The sequence below is a fragment of the Ursus arctos genome, unplaced genomic scaffold (assembly GCF_023065955.2).
Source record: "Ursus arctos isolate Adak ecotype North America unplaced genomic scaffold, UrsArc2.0 scaffold_31, whole genome shotgun sequence".
Classification (NCBI taxonomy): Eukaryota; Metazoa; Chordata; class Mammalia; order Carnivora; family Ursidae; genus Ursus; species Ursus arctos.
In genome coordinates this window covers 2,162,336-2,170,509 of record NW_026622997.1, presented here as the reverse complement: position 1 = coordinate 2,170,509, position 8,174 = coordinate 2,162,336, and the positions used below count along the sequence as shown (strand labels likewise).

Below are 8,174 nucleotides of genomic sequence, written 5' to 3'. Positions count from 1 at the left end.
GGGAAGTCGGGATGAACAAATAGAACAAAGGGGTTTTTTGGGCAGTGAAACTATTTCAGTACAATAATGTAATGTTGGATATATGTCATTATATATTTGCCAAAACCCACGGAATGTACAAGACACAGAGTGAACCCCTAATGTAAACTAGGGGTCGTCAGCTAATAATTTATCAATATTGGCTCACCAATTTTAACAAAGATACCACACTAATGCAAGATGTTAATAATAGGGAAAACTGGTGGGGGTGGGGGAAGTGAGAGTATATGGGAACTTTATACTTTCTGCTGAATTTATCTGTAAACCTAAAACTTTTTCTTAAATGTGTTAATTAAAAAGTGTATGACTGTTAAAGGTGCTCTGGTAAGGTGTCAGAAGGAAATGAAGGACACGTAACTAGAAACTGGAAGGAAAGTGATTGTTGTTATAAAGTGAAAGAAACGTGGCTGAATTGTGTTCTACAGTTGGGCGGCAAACAGAATTTATAAACAATGAACTTGAATATTTAGTGAGGAAATTGCCAAAGTGTAGAAGGTGCAGCCTGATTTCTCCTTGCTCTGTAGAAAAAATAATAAAAATAATAATATTATTTTTAAAAAAGAAAGAAAATTGAGGAAAGAATCGTTAAGCAAAAGACAACCATTTTTTGAGGACTTGGAAAATTTTTAGCCACACCTTATACAAATGAGCCTTTCAATACATATTGAGGATAACAAGAATGTGTGTCTGGGTCTGCACATACAGCGTAAGCGACCATAGGAAACCCATACAGATGCTCCGGGTACGTAGGTAAAACATTAACTGACCAGCTAGCATGTGCCGCACACCAATAAAACACACGATCTACACAGAAGGCATAATTTAGTGAATAAATCCAAAAGTTTACTGTGTTTTTACTGGACACCAAGCTCTAAAGACTTTATTTGAATTAACTCATTTAACTCAGGATCCCACATAGAGAACAGAAAAGGATGGAAATTCATGAAAAAGGTGTAATATGTGTATGTGTACGCCACAGAAAAGTATGTGATACGTGTAAATTACGGATAAGCACTTGCGTCCATCTCCTGGAGCAGGCTGCCCCATTAACCCTTGCTCAGCTCTTCTCTCTACAGATCTCTCCATGGGTGATCGTTTTCCTCTTTTCTTAAATTAGCACCAATCCGAGAAGTAGACTACGCACTGGACGGGCTCCGGGAAACACCGCCACGCACGGCTTTGGACTCGGAGATTGAAACCCAAGGCGGGGGAGTAAGGAAACTGACTAGCATTCGCAAACTTCTGGGAAAAGGAGCGCATGCTTGGGCCACAATTCAGACTGGGGTCTTCCTCTTGGAAGGTCGCCAGGCTCCAGGGGCGGAGCACGCGCAGTGCCCACAAGCTCGGTTCCTCCGCGGCTCCGCGGTGCAAGCCCCGCTGCGGCCCTGGGCGCTCCCGCAGCCCTGCCCTCCGCCCGGGACACAGGGACACCGGGCAGCCGCGCCGAGCCCCTCCCGGGAAACCCGGCAGTGCGGGTCGGGCCCAGAACTGGGAAGGGGGTGGTCCGGATCGGGTGACGGGGTGCGGGGGCCTCAGGAGTGTGCACAGCCGCCGCCGCCGGGAGGACCCCCTTCCAGGGGTCTCGGTCCCGCGCTGCGGGAGGGGACCGCCATGCTGCCAGCCGGCCGCCTCCGGAGCGCTCCTCGGCGGTCCGCAGACGACGGGCTGCTGCGCTCCCGACCCCCCTTTCTGCTCCTCCGGCGGGTGCAGTGTCTAGTAAGGATTTAAGTAGCCACCCCAACACCGGGTAGTCGTGGCCGAGTGGTTAAGGCGATGGACTAGAAATCCATTGGGGTCTCCCCGCGCAGGTTCGAATCCTGCCGACTACGGCGTGTTTTTCTGCGCCTGGAATGGAAGTCTCCTCGGTGAGAAAGGTCTGTCTGGAGTCCGAGTCCGGGCTCCGGACGCGGCGCAGGAAGCACGGGGCTCTGATGCTCTAACCCCTCAAGGAGCGGGACTCCCGCGACTGCGAGCGGTCCTCGGCCCTCTTTTCCTTGGGAGACCTGCCTGAAGCTTTAGTGGAGTCGGTCAGGTTAGCCACTGGCTCCCGCATGGCAAGCGTAGACACGTGCCCAGATGCCTGGGACCAACGGCCACGTCCCTTTTATTAGTCCCGTCCATCCTCACGCCTCAGACGTGTGGCCGGGCTGCGTGCTCTGCGGCCGGGAGGGGGGCCCTGCTCGGCCGGCGGGCGTCCACCTGCCGCCCCAGGGCACTAGGACCCAAGGTGGCCGTGGGTGGCGCCCACTAGCGCTCAGGCCCGGGATAGGCGGGGAGCGAGGAGCGGAAGGAATCCAAGGAGGACAATGGCTTCCCTGTAGCAGCGGCGCCAGCGAGACGCCTCTGACCACGTGGTTGACGGGGGCGACCAATCAGAATTACGTCCGGATGTGGCACGCTCAGGAGGGCTCAAAAATGCGTAATCTGAATCTGATCAGAGGAAACCTCAGACAAACCCAAATGAAGGGCCTTTCTACAAAATAACTGAATTGTACTCCTCAAAAATAGCACTATTATGAAACACAAGGAAAGACTAAATATTTCACATTTAAAATGACAATTCAACACATGATCTGGGATTTTCTTTTGCTGTGCAGGGCATTATGGGAACAAATGGTGAAATCTGAGTAAAGCACATAGATTAAATAATTTTATCAGTGGTAATTCCTGAATGCATTAATTGTTCTTTGGTTATGTAAAAGAATGCCTTTCAGAAAATACTGAGATATTTAATGTGCTTTCAAACTCAATCTCCTACAGTTGCAAAAAAAGAGTGTATATAAATATATATACATTGCACGACTGTCAGCCACCAGTTTATTCTTCAGTAACTCTACTGCACAGGAGGGTGCCCCCTTCTTTTCACCTAACACAATTTCCTTTGTCTCTCTTACTTCTTTTCTTCATAGGCAACATATTCCTTTTTTTATGGAGGAAATACAATTTGTCAAGGATAAGAACTATGAAGGCATTGATAAGCAATCCATGCAGGCAGAGCTTGAAGGCCTACAATCCTTGAGAGAAGGGAAACATGATATGAGGTTCACAAGGGCTTCCCCTTGAGGACATGTTCTATTTTGCAGCATTTTGGAATAGTGCAAAGAAGTCAATGGCTATGATAAGGGAACAGAAGGCAAGCTGAGGACAAAGCAGAAACTGACACCCTGCAACCCTCCCCCCCCCCCCCCACGGGATGTAGGTGACATTCCTCAGCGCTCCTGGCTGTCCTAAAGGACAAAGAAATAGTTAACCTATAGAGACCACAATCCTCCAAGACTTGAGTCTCCTTCAGTTTACAAATGTTTTAGCAGTTTACAAGACATTTCTATCAATAACCTAGCTTCCAGAAGGGCATGTAAATACAATTAAATGTCCTTATAATCTGCAGCCTCCAGGAAGTTCCCAACCATCTTCATGCTAATGCCTTAGAGGGAAAAACAATCTTAACTTGACAATGGCAAGGCCTCCGGTATCCTGTGCGTCATCTTTAACATATGAAAGTACTTTCTCAACCTCCCTTTTTCCTTACTTCCCCCAACCCCATGGTATATAATCAGCCCCCTTTCACAACCCGGGTGCAGCAGCTCTTTCTGCCCACGGGTCCCGTCCCCGTGCTTTAATAAGCCACCAATTTTGCACCAAAGACGCCTCAAGAATTCTTTCTTGGTCATCGGCTCCGGACTCCACCCCACTGAACCTCACCGATATTCCACAACCACATCAGGCTGGGCTGAGGAGATGCTTGGAGTTTGGGGGTACCAATGTCCACAGAACCTGAGGGACAAAGTTCCAGTGATGAGGGAACCACAGAGAAGGAGCTCATACTTCTATGTATAAATTGTTCTAACATCACTAATTCCTAAATTGCACATATACAAAAAACATTCCAAAACTCCGTAGGAAAGAGCAGCTGGAAGACTGATAACATTCTATAGAGATCCAGCAGCTGCATAGTCCTGGGGAAACAGGTTCAAGTTCATGCCTTTCCCAACAAAGGGAACTTGGTAAGCACGATCAGCTGCCATTTGAGACTTCAGAGGCATTACCCCTTAGCAGTAAGTGACAAACCCTAGTCATAAGAACCACACAAAAGGAGTAACGGTTATGTCTTTAAAGAAAAACTAACATAGACCAACTGTAACAAAGGTTCAATCTTACGTATTTCAGAAAGACTACCAGAAAACTCCAAATGTTTGAAAAGTAATACACATCTATATAACCCATGGGTCAAAGAAGAAAACACAATGGAGATTTATAAAATTTTGAGCTGAATAATAACAAAATATATATACTAATTTGTCTGATGTAGCTAAAGCTATTTTTAAAGGGAAATTTTTACTTTTAACTGCATGCATTAGGGCAAGAGAAAGATTGAAAATAAGTGATTCAATTTTTTAACTTGATGGCTCAAGAAGCCATAAAACGTTGGGAATTTAAAAGCAAAAAGTAGTCGCCTGTATAAAAATAAGTGCAAAAATCAATCGATGTAAAGCAGACATACATCAGAGAAAACCAATAAAGTAAAAAGGTTGGTTCTTTGAGAAGACTGATAAAAATAGATATACCTTGAACAAGACTAAGGAAAAGGAAAGTAAGATAAAACACAAGATACCAGCCTGGGGAATGGAAAGATGAGATATATGTATATATCCTAAATATACTTTAAAAACAAGAAAGAAGTGTTACAAATATCTTTATGTCGATATATGTGAAGCATTAGATGAAATGGGTACATTCCTTGAGAAACACAATTTGCCACAGTCGACACAAAAAGCAATAGTGATGAGGGAACAGAAGGCAAGCTGAGGACAAAGCAGAAACTGACACCCCGCACCCCCCCCCATGGGATGTAGGTGACATTCCTCAGGCACTCCCGGCTGCCCTAAAGGACAAAGATAGTTAACCTATAGATACCACAATCCTGCAAGACTTGAGTCTCCCTCAGTTTACAAATGTCTTAGCAGTCTACAAGAACGAAGCATTTCTACCAATAACCTAGCTTCCGGAAGGGAATGTAGATACAATTAAATGTCTTTATAATCTGCAGCCTCCAGTAAGTTCCCAACTATCTTCACGTTAATGCCTTCCTAGAGGGGTAAACAACCTTAACGTGACAATGGCCAGGCCTCTGGTATCCCGTGGATCTTCTTTAACACATGAAAGTACTTTCTCAACCTCCCTGTTTCCTCACCTCCCCCAACCCCATGGTATATAATCAGCCACCCCTCACAACCCGGGGCAGCAGCTCTTTCTGCCCACGGGTCCTGTCCCCGTGCTTTAATAAGCCACCAGTTTTGCTCCAAAGACGGCTCAAGAATTCTTTCTTGGTCATCGGCTCCGGACTCCACCCCACTGAACCTCACGTATATTCCCAACCTCATCGCTAGGATATCTGAATTGTCCAATACCATTAAAGAAATTGAATCTACAATTTAAAAAGTCATTCATAAAAACCTCTAGGCCTAGATAGATTCACTTGTGATTTCTTCTATGCAAAGAGAGATAAAATCAATCTTACAGAAACCCTTTCAGAGAATAGAAAAAGAACTTTCAACTCATTTTATGAGACTAACAAAACCTGAAAAGAGATTATGAGAACATTACATGCCACTATCTCTTATAAACAAACTTAAAACTGTTAACTAAAATATTAGCAAATCAAATCAAGCATATTTTCTTGAAAAGCTAAAACATCATGACGAAATGGGATTTATTCTAGAAATTCAAGATTTTTTTTTAAAGATTTTATTTATTTATTTGACAGAGAGATAGAGAGCACAAGCAGGGGGAGTGGTAGGCAGAGGGAGCAGGAGAAGCAGATTTCCCACTGAGCAAGGAGCCCGGATGTGGGACTCAATCCCAGGACCCTGGGATCATGACCTGAGCTGAAGGCAGACACTTAACTGACTGAGCCACCTAGGTATCCTTAGAAATTCAAGATTGATTTAACATTTTTAAAATGTAATTTATCACATCAATAGACTATAAGAACCAAATGATCATCTGAGTAGACATGAAAAGCCATTTAATAAAATTCAATATCAATTCATGATAAAAACAAAAAAAGCTGAACAGAGGGGAATTTCTTTAGTCTAACTATAAAATAAAATACCTACAATGAACCCAAGTTTGGGAACATGACAAAGATGTATCATTTCTTGTACTCAAAATGGTGCTAGAAGTAAAATCTAGCACAATAAAACAGGAATAATTTATATTAATATTGGGAAATAAAGCCTTCATTATTAGAAGATAACTTGATTAGGAATGTGCAAAACTGAGAAGAATCTAAAAACTGTTGGAATTAATAGTTAAATGAATCTAGTTACTTATGATTAGCTACTATTTAGAAGGTTATTGCCTTTGTGGTCAATATATAAAATATCAAATGTATAAATATATTCTAGCAACAAGCAAGTGAAAATAAAATTTTCTAAATTCCATTTTCAATAGCATTACAAACATTACCTAGGAATAAGTCTGAAAAAAGTGTGCAACTACCTTAAAAATGACAAAACATTGCTGGGATAAATTAAAGAAGACCTAAAGAAGTGATATTCCAGGTTCATATGTGGGATGACTCAATAGTGTTAGGAAGTCAATGCTTCTTAAATTGATCAATAGAGTCGATGAAATCCCAATCAAAATCTCAGAAAGTATTCTTGTAGAAACTAATTCTGAAATACTACATTTGGAAATGCAAAGAAACTTGAAAAGTCAAGTCCATATTGAAGACGACTTCAATAGCTAGAAGACTTGTGCTACCAATTTACAAAATAGGTCTTAAATTTAGTCAAGCAAGAGTGGTCTTTTTAATAAACGATGATACAACACTGTGATAGAATAAAATTAACTTGACTTCCTACTTCACATTATAAACACATTCTTTTTTTTTTTTTTTTTTTAAATGATTTTTTATTATATTATGTTAGTCACCATACAGTACATCCCCGGTTTCCAATGTAAGGCTTGATGATTCATTAGTTGTGTATAACACCCAGTGCACCATGCAATACGTGCCCTCCTTACTACCCATCACCGGTCTATCCCATTCCCCCACCCCCCTCCCCTCTGAAGTCCTCAGTTTGTTTCTCATAGTCCATAGTCTCTCATGTTTCATTCCCCCTTCTGATTACCCCCCCTTTCTTTATCCCTTTCTTCCCCTACCGATCAACCTAGTTCTTATGTTCCATAGATGAGAGAGATCATATGATAGTTGTCTTTCTCTGCTTGACTTATTTCACTTAGCATTATCTCCTCCAGTGCTGTCCATGTTGTAGCAAATGTTGAGAACTCGTTCTGATAGCTGAGTAATATTCCATTGTATATATGGACCACAACTTCTTAATCCAGTCATCTGTTGAAGGGCATCTCGGCTCCTTCCACGATTTAGCTATTGTGGACATTGCTGCTATGAACATTGGGGTGCATATGGCCCTTCTCTTCACTACGTCTGTATCTTTGGGGTAAATACCCAGTAGTGCAATGGCTGGATAATAGGGTAGCTCAATTTTTAACTTTTTAAGGGACCTCCACACTGTTTTCCAGAGTGGCTGTACCAACTTGCATTCCCACCAACAATGTAGGAGGGATCCCCTTTCTCCACATCCTCTCCAACAATTGTTGTTTCTTGCCTTGTCTATTTTTGCCATTCTAACTGGCGTAAGGTGGTATCTCAGTGTGGTTTTGATTTGAATTTCCTTGATGGCTAATGATTTTGAACATTTTTTCATGTGTCTGTTAGCCATTTGTATGTCTTCATTGGAAAAGTGTCTGTTCATATCTTCTGCCCATTTTTTGATTTATTTGTTTCTCGTGTATTGAGTTTGAGAAGTTCTTTGTAGATCTTGGATACCAGTCCTTTATCTGTAGTGTCATTTGCAAATATATTCTCCCATTCCGTGGGCTGCCTCTTAGTTTTTCTGACTGTATCCTTGGATGTGCAGAAACTTTTAATCTTGATGAAGTCCCATAAATTCATTTTATCTTTTGTTTCTCTTGCCTTTGGGGATGTGTCATGAAAAAGGTTGCTTTGGCCGATGTCGTAGAGGTTGTTGCCTATGTTCTCCTCTAGAATTTTGATGGATTCCTGTCTCACATCGAGGTCTTTCATCCATTTGGAGTTTATTTTTGTG

The 8,174-nt window shown here is 42.5% G+C and overlaps 1 non-coding gene across 1 annotated transcript; it reads left to right on the top strand.

Moving 5' to 3' along the window:
* The first annotated feature begins 1,786 nt into the window (after window positions 1–1,786).
* On the top strand, window positions 1,787–1,868 carry TRNAS-AGA (transfer RNA serine (anticodon AGA)). Its single transcript has one exon. It is a non-coding gene; the product is annotated as a tRNA-Ser (tRNA).
* The last annotated feature ends 6,306 nt before the right edge of the window (window positions 1,869–8,174 follow it).